Source organism: Ahaetulla prasina, chromosome 8 (genome assembly GCF_028640845.1).
Source record: "Ahaetulla prasina isolate Xishuangbanna chromosome 8, ASM2864084v1, whole genome shotgun sequence".
Classification (NCBI taxonomy): Eukaryota; Metazoa; Chordata; class Lepidosauria; order Squamata; family Colubridae; genus Ahaetulla; species Ahaetulla prasina.
This window is the reverse complement of record NC_080546.1, coordinates 40,813,746-40,826,656: the sequence shown is the minus strand read 5'-3', so window position 1 is coordinate 40,826,656 and position 12,911 is coordinate 40,813,746. Positions and strand designations below refer to the sequence as shown.

Sequence of the window (12,911 nt, the reverse complement as noted above, 5' to 3'; positions counted from 1 at the left end):
CCACCCCCTCTGGAGCCAGCCAGAGGTGGCATTTGCCGGTTCTCCGAACTACTCAAAATTTCCGCTGCCAGTTCTCCAGAACCTGTCAGAACCTGCTGAATTTCAACCCTGCTTCCTTCCAAGGTCAGTAAAATGAGAACTCAGATTGTTAGGGGCAATATGCTGACTCTGTAAACTGCTTAGAAAGGGCTGTAATGTGCTGTGAAGCAGTATAGAAATCTAAATGCTACTGGTATCCATAGCAGTTATGGGCAATCTCAAGTCCTTTCCTTGATTGGAGAGAAATTGTTGAAGAGCCAGTCTACACTCTAGTTCACCATTCCAATACAGTCGTAGACTGGTTTTTGGCAGAGTTGTCTTCAACCTGCCACTTCTTCCTTGAAAGTCTTGCAGGTGTTGTGTTTTAAGGCTTCAGAGTTGTCAACCAAATTTGCCATCCTGTTTTTTTGCTTCTTTTTTATATCCTGTTCTTATTTGCAATGCATTTCTACTTGTTGTTAGATCCTATGCTGCCTAGAGTCATACAGCAATTAGATGATATGTAATTCAAATACATTAAAGAAATAAATAACAACGTAACTTATTTAACATAAAGAAGAAAAAAAACACCATAGAGGAATACAAGAGATGATTATTTGCAACAGAGTTCTTTCTTGTAAAGGTTCGTATACTGTATATGTTAAATAAAAAGCAAACTACTCAGGATCTTTACCTGTTCACTAACGGAAAATAAATGGTTGAAGGAGATGATAGCCTAGTTGCCTTTGCAGCCAAACTGAGGGATGGAAAAAGAGTTCATAGACTGGACAGAAAGGGATGGCTGCACTGGAAAATGAACTAAATTTGAACAACATTTATCAATGTGACTTAAATTGCCTGCAGGCATAATTTTAGCATGGAAGTGTATGGAAAAGTACCAGAGCATTTGTCAGGCTATTCCAGGTGTGGACTTACCTTAAAATACAGGTAGAGATATGAGGACCTGTGCTCTGTGGGTAAGGTTTGCTTGAGACAGATTGGGGCAGTTGGGTGGATGTGGCCCATCTATAGTTTCCTGAATTAAATGAAGTTACTTAAACAATTTGGTGATAGCACGAAATTATTTTTCATAAATACTAATTTAATTTCTCAACTTGTTTAATGAAATTAATATTTTGAAACTTTAAAGGGGGGGAAGAGAGAAGATCTGAGGAATTCTTCACACCATGAGAACTAAAGAAGTAGGAAAAAAATCTAAACTAATTCCCCCAAAAAAGAAAGAAAGAAATGAAACCTAGGATTTTTCTAATGTCTAATTCTCACATTTAGTACCATAAATAAATCAATCTGATTAAATTCTGCATCTAAGTTTGTTACGGGTTCATTGATCAAAATATTTGATGGTAATTGATTCTTTTATACTAATTACAGCACATTAATCAGTATATTGATCAAAGTAGATTAGTCTTGATAATACCTTGCTAAATGGTTCAATACATTTTATTTTTACAACTTTACCTTTGCTCATATGACCGGTGATAATACATTATTGCTTATTAATACATACAGTATCAAAATATTACAAACTGTTAACATATATAACCTCCATGTTCGTGCACCATTTTTATTAAATTACATTAGTTCACCTCAAAGTAATTTATTAAGCATATGATGAATATTGTACTCTTGTGAAAAATGTCACTTGTTCTTATTTTAATTAGCTATGAACAACTTTTCTGAACTATGTTGAAATCATCATGAAAATATTAAACAAGATGTTTAATTTAAAGCATTATTTGGTGTATATTTCAATAAAAAAACTGTGCCCCACAATATGTTCTTTCTGCGCCAACTCACAATGTTCTTTCTGCGCCAACTCAGTAAGCTCAAACTGCCCAAGGAGCTGCTGATCCAATTCTACAGAGGAATTATTGAGTCTGTCATTTGCACCTCTATAACTGTCTGGTTCGGTTCTGCAACCCAACAAGAAAAACACAGACTTCAGAGGATAATTAGAACTGCAGAAAAAATAATTGCTACCAACTTGCCTTCCATTGAGGACCTGTATACTGCACAAATCAAGAAGAGGGCCGTGAAAATATTTGCAGATCCCTCGCATCCTGGACATAAACTGTTTCAACTCCTACCCTCAAAACGACGCTATAGAGCACTGCACACCAGAACAACTAGACACAAGAACAGTTTTTTCCCGAAGGCCATCACTCTGCTAAACAAATAATTCCCTCAACACTGTCAGACTATTTACTGAATCTGCACTACTATTAATCGTTTCATAGTTCCCATCACCAATCTCTTTCCACTTATGACTGTATGACTATAACTTGTTGCTGGCAATCCTTATGATTTACATTGATATATTGATCATCAATTGTGTTGTAAATGTTGTACCTTGATGAACGTATCTTTTCTTTTATGTACACTGAGAGCATATGCACCAAGACAAATTCCTTGTGTGTCCAATCACACTTGGCCAATAAAAATTCTATTCTATTCTAATCTATTCTATGTACATTTTCAAGAAAAAGAATGTTCTATCATAAGCCACTAATAACCTATGAAACATAAATCCAGAGTTAGAATTTGTCCAATTTCCAAATTTTCCTCAAAGCTTACAATTCCATAGCAGATAATGCATACGGTTGATTTCACAAGATCCATAAAGATGAATGGATGGATGGATGGATGGAAGGAAGGAAGGAAGGAAGGAAGGAAGGAAGGAAGGAAGGAAGGATTACTTGTTTTGTGTTCATTTCACTTTAAAATGTTTGTTATGATTAATGCTTTTATCTTAATAATAGTCACAAAATATTTATTTTATTTATCACATTTATATAGCTGCCCACCTCAACAAAAGCAATTGTTAATTTTAATTAAATTTAGAATGGATGATCAGTTGCCAGACAACAGTAAATAAAAATAGAAAAATATTAAAACAGAACAAAGGTATCGGTGGCGCAGTAGTTAGAGTGTAGTACTGCAGTCTACTGCAATTTGGCAGTTCACATATTACCAGGTTCAAGGTTGACTCAGCCTTCCGTCCTTCTGTGGTGGGTAAGATGAAGACCCAGATTGTTGGGGAGCAATATGTAAACAGCTTAGAGAGGACTGTAAAGCACTGTAAAGTGATATATAAGTCTAAGTGCTATTGCTATCTGTCAGTCTTCCCAGATAGACCAGCAGGTAACACAACCTGATGATTAATTCTATTTTTTTTCTGTAAACATTTACAGAATCTTACAAGTCTGAAAATATTATTTTCCCACCATCTCCTTTATAGCCATAGGAATTAGGAACGGTCTCATCTGAGCTGCAGGAGAATCTTAATTTACCAATATTATCTCTTATCTGATTGCTCCCTAGCAGATGTCTTTGCCCCATCTACCATTAGAGTATCAGAGGATATGTACATCAAGTTATGCAAGATGGTGGTTACAACATAGCAATTAAAACTCAACCTTTCTGTAAAGGTATGACAGTTTAAAAAAGAAATGGACTAAGGTGAGAAAATCCAAATTCTCATATTGTTTTCTTTTTTCAGCCATCACCATCATTTTCCTTTTCTGCCTTCCGATACAGCTCTTTGAAAAGACAATATTAATATCTAATGAAGTACAGTTAAATTGAGGACATGTACAAATTTCAGAATAAAAAAATAAATAAATGAGATTCAATACCATATGATCCCTATATTGCACTAGGCTACAGATTATCCATCTCATGCTTAGCCACAATGTATTTTGTTTTTAATCTTTTTGGCTTACAGTGATAAGTGAATGAATGCAGAAAGATAAATTATTTGGTATTTTTCTTCTACCAACTTCCCAGGGATTTTAATGAAAAATAATTTACTTGATAAATTATTCAAAGGATAAAATAATTGCAGAGATATTCTTATGCATCATATTCTTTTATTTATTTATTTAAAGTTGTAAAAGAAGTGTGAGTATAAATGTCCAATATTTTATTTAAAATTCATCTCTTACTTAGTCTGTAAAGTTTCTCAATCCAACATTTAAATTACCATATTTTTCAGAGTAAAAGACACATTTCCCCCCCTAAAAGAGGGTGAAAAGTCTGGTGTGTCTTATACACTGAATGTAGTCCCCACCCCACCCCCAGCAGCCCACCCCCCCTTTGGCCTCTGCCTCCCAGAAATCTACCTCCTTGCAGGAAACAGCCAACAGCCTGTTTCAGCTTCAGCATAGCCTGATTAGCACAAGCAGCTGATTATCGGTTGAATTGGCCTCCTGACCCTCAGCTATTTCAGACTGCAGGGATTGCCATTGCCTATTACTGTGTGGGCCTCCACTGTTTGCTGCAAGGAGGCAATTTGCTGGGAGGCAGATTTTTTTTCTTGTGCTAATCAGGCTGTGCTGAAAATGAAACTAAAACAAACTGTTTGCTGTTTCCTGCCAGGAGGCAAATTGCTGGGAGGCAGAGGCAGATTTTTTTTCTTGTTTTCCTCCCCAAAAAACTCCAAAAAATATGGTATGGAAGGCAACATGAGATAACACTTTCCAATTTACTTTTCAGCAGTAATGCTACACATTACTTTTTCTTGAGAATTGTTGGAGATATATCATTCCTCTGAAAGAATTAAGAGAAAGAATTTATTCCATTTCTCTACCCAAAAACTTAATATACAATTTTAAATCTGTACAAATTCTAGTATATGCTCATCCATTATATTACATTCAAACAAAACATTATAATGTTGTTCAACATTCTGTGTCTAAAAAACAAAGAAAACTCCTCTAGTTTAGTGCTTGTGAATATAATCGTTGCTTTTATTTTTGTCAGAATGCAAACAGTCATCTGAGCACAGCTCGAACATCCATCTATACTTTTCTAATAAGTACATTTGCTGATACTGTTTTTCTGTAGGAAAGAAGTAAGTTATTCAAAGAAATAGCATAGATAATTTTTACATAGGTAACACTTGAATGCCTTGAGCAGAGAGCTAGGGTTTCATTAAGATAATACAGAGCAGCAGGTAGCTGAAATGGAAGTCCTTCAATCTAGGAGCCTAAATCTTTTCATCATCTCCTGCAGGAGATCAAAAAGACCATAAATCTTACTTGTTTTTAAAGGAACTCTTACAAAGTGTTTCTTGAATTTTTGGGTTTCTGTTCCATACAAACGTTTTGCTGATGTATTGTGTAAGATTATGGCAATGGGTAGAGTTAGGATTCCCAATACATGGTAATATATTTGTCTTATTTGCCCTTGATTTCTGGTTGAAATTTATTACACTCAGTTTTAGCATGCTTCAATTTGTCAGACTGTACAATCTAAAAGTAAATAACAATCACCTTCAGAAAGATGGATGGCAATAAAAGCACTCAAATCTCAATATGGTATAGTAAATATAGTGTTGTATTTGGTGAGAACATTTTCAATTCACTCATAGTTAACCAAATGACCTTGGCATCATCTGTCCTTAGAGAATTTTGACTAATATATTTAACTATCGTTGTTTAGGAGAAACCAATAACAAAAAACTGTATTGAGTTTGGCTTGAAGAATTTATTATCTGACATAGTGAAACTGCTTTTTTAAGCTATATTATTGTTAGGTCAATAATATGTAGACTAGAAAAAAGGTAGAATTTTTACAAAATTTCTCTCAGCTGCCATCTAATGGTTTTCCATACTTTTGCAGAGCGGATATGGTAGGTCTATCATAGAGCAATCTAAATAATCTTGGAAGATTGCTTTCTTAATTCACAACAGCAGAAGTGTCTTCTGTGCATGCTAATACATATTCAGTTTATGTAGGGAGAGCCTTAAAGCAACCAAGCCAAACTTTTGGAAACATACTATTGTGTAGAGGGCTTCAGTAGGCAGGAACCAGATCAGCATAGCCACAACAATATTTATTGACTCAAAAAGGGAACTGAGGAACTGCAGGCAAATGCCTGTTATTTATACTCTAGGCCCACAGGGCCTTAACCAATCATAGAACTAGAAAAAGCCCTCCCAAATATAAATGTTTTAAATTTCCTTCCAAAACAGTTGGGGTTATCTAAAGTTTAGTTTCATTTTAACAGAACTATATACATTCAATACATAACACATAGAGTGCCTTGTTGTAATAGGTTCATTGCAATGGCTTTATCCCTTTCCTGTGCTCCCTCCCCATGTCATTTAGTGCCTGTCCATAAAGCACCATGCCCACTCTGGCAGTTCATGTACTGGAAGTGTTTCCTGTCATTAATTGATTCAGACAACTTGATCGTAATACCTCATCTTAGGTAGTTCCACATGCTATTTACAATGGGAAAATCTGTGACAGCAGCACCGTTAACTTCCAGCTAGCAAGATAGAAAGATGCCTGGCATATTCCAGGGATAGGCAAACTGAAGCAGAATGCTTAGAAGTCAAGAATCCCTTTTACCTAGGCACAGGTTAAGGCAGGAAACCGATAAGCAATGAACTCAACGGAAAAGATGAGGGCAATGGTGACATTGTATCCAGAGTTCAAAGCACTGTACAACAAGGACAGAGCTGAAAAGTACTAGCAAGTAGTATTTTTACATATTTCCACAGATGTATTTCTCAGAGTTATAATAATGGAAAAACTGGTTTATAAGTTTAAATACTATGCATTTTTATGTCAAACAGAGTAGGATTCTGTGAGATTTATCCCAGATATTTGAAAAGTTGCTGCTTTCATACTTCAGTCATATATTCCCTTATCTGTTAAATTCAGTGGGACATCATTCAAAAGGTATATTAATGAATGAAGACAAATATATGTGTCCCAGGAGAATGATGCAAGATTAAATTTGGATCGGTGACTGGAACCAGAGATTATTGCTTAAATTATATTAAATAAATATGCCACCAGATGACTACAGTGAAATCAGCTGATAATTAATAAAATACATTAGAATCAACAGCTTGTTCAGATACTAGATATTATTTTTTTTCATCATGAATTTCATGTATGGTTGGTGAGACTATTAAAACTGGTGATCCTTTTGTAAATCAGCTCTAAATATTTTGAGTTCATATATGAGATGAAATTTCATTTTTATTTGTTTATTTAGTTTTCATCTGTGATTTTTATTGTCCATTACACATTGTCAAATACAAAACGTTCATAAAATCTTTAGATAAAACTATACCATTAATTTGGATAGAAAGATATAGATCAAATATATGAACAGTAACACCAGAAAACATTTAAGAAAAACTAATAGAACAAATACAAACTAAGAAATCAAGATTGCCTAGAGGATCCCTGCCTTAAGGATAACTTTGTTTTCAAATTTTTTGTACACCAGCAGAGAAAAGGCTAACTTGATCTCCCCTAGGAGTGCCTGAGCCGGATAGCTCAGGCTGGTACAGCCTGTTATTAAGAACACAAAGCCTGCAATTACTGCAGGTTCAAGCCCGGCCCAAGGTTGACTCAGCCTTCCATCCTTTATAAGGTAGGTAAAATGAGGACCCAGATTGTTGGGGGGGCAATAAGTTGACTTTGTAAAAATATACAAATAGAATGAGACTATTGCCTTATACACTGTAAGCCGCCCTGAGTCTTCGGAGAAGGGCGGGGTATAAATGTAAACAAAAAAATATTAAATTATAAGTAATGCCAGAGGATAACTGTATCTTAGAGACATAATACACACACACTTTGAAAATGTGGGACAATATCAGAGGTGGTATTCAGCAGGCTCTGACCAGTTCTGGAGAACCAGCAACAGAAATTTTGAGTAGTTTGGAAAACTGGTAAATCCCACCTCTTGCCACCATCGATTCTCTGCCTCCCAAGTCCCAGCTGATTGGGAGGAAATGGGGATTTTGCAGTAGCCTTCCCCTGCCATGCCCACCAAGCCACACCCACCAAGCCATGCCACGTCCATCAAGTCACACCCATAGAACAGGTAGTAAAAAAATTTGAATCCCACAACTGGACAATATACAGAATTCACATTTCACCAAATGATTTCTATAAGTTACGGTCATAAATAAAAAGTTTTCTATTACCTTAAACATTGTAATAATATATGGATATGACCTTGGTAAACAGGAGAAAGAGATTCAATGGGTCTATCTACTTCCCCCTCCCCTTCCCCCTCTCCAGATTCATGGTGACTATGAAGCAGAAAAAGATGACTTCAGCCAGGTTTATTTCAGAGTCGACAGCAGCAAGATTGTGGACAGAGCAGAACTTCCCTAGTTTCTTGAGCTATAGAGGAGACAGAGGGAGAAATATACTTTCAGACTTGCAAGATTTGATTAATGCAACCTTACAATAAAGTAGAATTAGTTTATTTGGTTGTGTTTTCTATCTGGTCAATCTTACAAGTTGATAGAAATACCTGGGTTCCTTATTTGTTGTGTGAATAACTTCCTACTTCTGAAAAAATGTGCCACATCATATAACTTTCAAGCTTTCATTGTCCACATATTACACATGAATTTCTCTCTCTCTCTCTCTCTCTCTCTCTCTCTCTCTCTCTCTCTCTCTCTCTACATACATATATACATACATACATATATATATATATATATATATATATATATACACACACACACACACACACACACACACACACACACACACACACACACACACACATATATATATATATATATATATATATATATATATATATATATATATATACACATGTATATATATATATATTTCTGAGGTTTTCACGGGTGTTTGTATGTAGGTCTTTGGTTATTCGGGTTTTCTCCCGTGTAAAATTGGAAGTGTCTTGGCAACGTTTCGACGAAGTCTCATTTGTCATCTGGCTGGTGTTTACAGCTTCGTACTTCTAGGAGCAATGTGTGATCGCAGCTGTTTCTTCCTTTTAACTGCTAGTGGGGGTTTGAACTGATTGATTGGGAGCTTGGCTGTGTTCTGATTGGGTGGAGGTGTGTTCTGATTGGTTGGGGGTTTTGCTGTGCTCTGATTGGCTGGGGGTGTGTTCTGTACATACATCGGACAAACCACATACATCAGACAAACCAACAGAAGAATAAGTGCACGCATTGAAGAACATAAGAACTCAGTCAGAAAAGAGGAACCAACTTCTTCCCTGGTCCAACACCTTAAAGCCACAGGACATAAAATTGACTTTAAAAATACTAGAACTATCGCCAAAACTGAACACTTTAACAACAGAATAATCAGAGAAGCCATCGAGATAGAAAAATGCCAACACAGCATGAATAAACGAGATGATACTTCCCGCCTACCAGCCATTTGGAAACCCGCCCTTATTTATTTATTTATTTATTTATTTATTTATTTATCATATTTATATACCGCCCTATCTCCCTACGGACTCAGGGCGGTTTACAGGCAGTTAAAACACATATAAATACAGATTAAAACGACAATTAAAAAACTTATTCTAAAGCCCAAATCATTAAAACAGTATAAATAATAAAAAACCCCTTAAAACCAATTACTTTAAAAACCTAATCCAGTCCCGCGCAGATGAATAAGTATGTTTTAAGCTCGCGACGAAAGGTTCGGAGATCCGGAAGTTGACGTAGTCCTGGAGGGAGTTCGTTCCAGAGGGTGGGAGCCCCCACAGAGAAGGCCCTTCCCCTGGGTGTCGCCAGACGGCACTGCCTAGCTGACGGCACCCTGAGGAGTCCCTCTCTGTGAGAGCGCACGGGTCGGTGAGAGGTATTTGGTAGCAGTAGGCGGTCCCGTAAATAACCCGGCCCTATGCCATGGAGCGCTTTAAAGATTGTCACCAACACTTTGAAGCGCACCCGGAAGGCCACAGGTAGCCAGTGCAATCTGCGCAGGAGAGGTGTCACACGGGAGCCACGAGGGGCTCCCTCTATCACCCGCGCAGCCGCATTATTGACAAACAAATTTCTAACATGAAGAATGATTCAAGACCCACACTCATGAGTGCTACACAGCATGTCACCACCACACATCCATGCAGAAAGCAGACTCAAACTCACACCGATGATGAAGCACGACCAGAAGCCAGACCGCAGCTGCATCATTAGCCATTTCAAACCCCTCCAATCCATACATTCAGCAGACTGACACCCACCATGAAGATGTAGCCACGAACACGAAGCCAAACAACAGCAATGCAGCTCACCAACTCAAAACCCCCTGCAACTCAGACTAACTTGAGCATGACCAAGCCCCCCCAAACAGAACACCCCCCCATCCAATCAGAGCACAGCCAACCCCACCATCCAATCAGAACACAGCCAAGCTCCCAACCAATCAGTTCAAACCCCCATTAGCAGTTATAAGGAAGAAACAGCTGCAATCACACATTGCTCCTAGAAGCACAAAGCTGTAAACACCAGCCTGAAGATGACGAATGTGACTTCGTCGAAACGTCACCAAGACACTTCCAATTTTACGCAGGAGAAAACCCGAATAACCAAAGACCTACACAAACACACACACACACACACACACACACACACATATTTATGCAGAAATGGTATATAAATAAATACATGGAACTAAATTATGAAAATAAAATTAATAAGTATTTTCTTATAGTTTTTAATAAATAAATCATTCCTAAATATGTCCATTATGAAAATAACTCAGAAAAGTTTATTTCTTTAATATGAAATCTATCTAAGAATCCTACTCTATATCAAGATCCTTTACAAAAGGTAGCATTCCTTATAAAGCAAATAATATCACAGTTTAGATGTATTATCCAGGACCTTGAAATTTCATCCAGTTTTATGATTTTATGATTCTTTCAACTGCTGCAGTTTTTATTGTTCAGTCATTCCATTCCATCACTTTCTGACTTTCTGACCCAATAGACAGAGATTCAGTAGTGATATCTGCTAGAAACTGTTTCTTTGAGTTCTTGTAAGCTTTTGTCATCAGGATCAACTTTGATGATTCTTGCTTTCACATTGTGTTCAAAATATTTAAGTTTTCCCTTTATTATTGGCCTTTCCACTGAGCAGCCTGCTTTTATTACATCTAGTATTGAATGATTTTATTTATTTGCAGTCCCAGGTATTCTCAACAATTTCCCATAGCACTACAATGTAAATATATCAATTTTTCTTCATTCAGATGCTATAAGATGATTCATCTTATAGCATATTTTAGAATTTGAAACCATATTCTTAATGATATATACCCTTTGTTGACAGGGTAGTGGCTCTGCATTAAAATTTTGTATTCTCCCAAATAGCAAATATCCTTTTATTTCAATATCACCCTACTTTTGTTTTCTTTTGTTTTTTGAGACTGAAAATATAAAGTCTATTATGACTTCAATAACTCTCCACCCATTTCCATTATTTAGGCCAGGGCTGTCAAACTTGTGTGTCACATGCTGGCCATGCCCACGGCCAGTTTAGCAAAGGGGAAAAAAGTCCCAATATGTCACGTGATGCCACCATGATGGGATGAGTTTGACATCCCTGATTTACGCATTGCTTGTTTTTAGCTTTTTTCATATTGCGAAATCCAAACATCAAAATTATATTATTAAGATATCAAAAGTTTTGGATTTTCACTTGACAATTTTAATTGCATTTGAAAAATTTCTTACAGTCCAATATTTTATATTTTCTGCTTATAAGTGAAACAGATAAGATGACAGCATACAACCTTGTTTTTTCAAGTTTGAAATATTAGTTGTTCCATATTTGATTTATGAACCAGTTTTCGTATATAGTGATTAAAGCATCAGGCTATAAGACATTACACCATGTTCTAGTTCCTTCTTAGACACTAAACTAGATGGGTGATCCTGGGCCAGTCAATTTCTCCTAGTCTTAAGAAGGAGGCAATGGCAAACCATTTCTGGAAAAACCTTGCCAAGAAAAAAACAGAGAATAGTCCACCAATAATCAAAGACTGACTTAAAGGCAAAAACACACATACAATCAGGTTCATATATATTGGGTCAACATATTTTGTGGCATTTTGTCCCTGTACACCAGTGGTTCCCAACCTTTTCTTGTTTGAGGCACAACCTTTTCTTGTTTGAGGCACCCTTGGAAAGCCTTTCAAAAGTTCCCGGCACCCTTATAAGGAAATAGATATTTAAAATCTCCGTAGCTCAAAAGTTCCCGGCACCCTCAAAAGATCTCACGGCACCCCTTAGTGCCGCGGCACACTGGTTGGGAACCACTGCTGTACACCATCAATTGAATTTGAAATGAAACACTCAAAATGTGAGCAAAATGAAGACTTTCAGCTTTAATTTAAGAGGTTTGACAAAAGTTTGTCAATAACCATTGAGGAATTACAACCACTTTAATACACCTACCCCCATTTTGGTGGCTCATAAAGGGACAAATGGCTGACAAGCAGTTCCATGACCAAGTATGCCCTATTCTCTTGTTAGTCCATGAAAATCAAGCAGATAAAGATCTGGAGTTGGCTGTGAGTTTCACATTTGCATTTGGTATCTGTTCACTGGAACACTCAACATGACCTCCAAAGAGGTGACTATGCTAATGGGAAATCCTTAGGCTGAAAAAAAAAATCCATCTAAGAGATATCAAAATATTGGGAGTGGCCAAAACAGCAGTTTGGAACATTCTGAAAAAGAACGAATTAACTGAAAGGCTCAGCAACACAAAAGGTCAGAAAGACCAGAAAAGGCAATTAAAGTTGATGACTGAAACATTCTATCAATGGTGAAGAAAATCCATTCACAACTTCTAGCCAAGTCAAGAACACTCTTGATGAAGTAGGCATGGCATTGTCAAAGTCTACAGTCAAGAGATGACTTTATGAATGTAAATACAGAAGCTTCACAACAAGGTGCAAATCACTGGTAATGCTCAAGAATAGACAGGCCAGATTTTGTCTCTTAAAAAAGCCTGTCCAATTCTAGGATAAGATTTTTTGGATTGATGGAACCAAGATTAGCTTTATCAGAATGATTGGAAGAGACGTATGGAAAGGAACATCTT

The 12,911-nt window shown here is 36.7% G+C and overlaps 1 protein-coding gene across 2 annotated transcripts in view; it reads right to left on the bottom strand.

The window, feature by feature from the left end:
* The window catches only part of LOC131203261 (putative uncharacterized protein DDB_G0290521), a 46,287-nt gene that overhangs the window by 2,627 nt on the left and 30,749 nt on the right, over positions 1 to 12,911 (bottom strand). The window contains exon 1 of one of the 2 annotated variants that reach the window (XR_009156327.1): positions 1,837 to 2,332. The exons of the other annotated variant lie outside the window; for it this stretch is intronic. The gene's annotated coding sequence lies outside the window, so the exon portion shown is untranslated. Of the gene's footprint in view, positions 1 to 1,836; positions 2,333 to 12,911 lie in introns of those variants that run through there. 2 annotated transcript variants of the gene reach the window in all.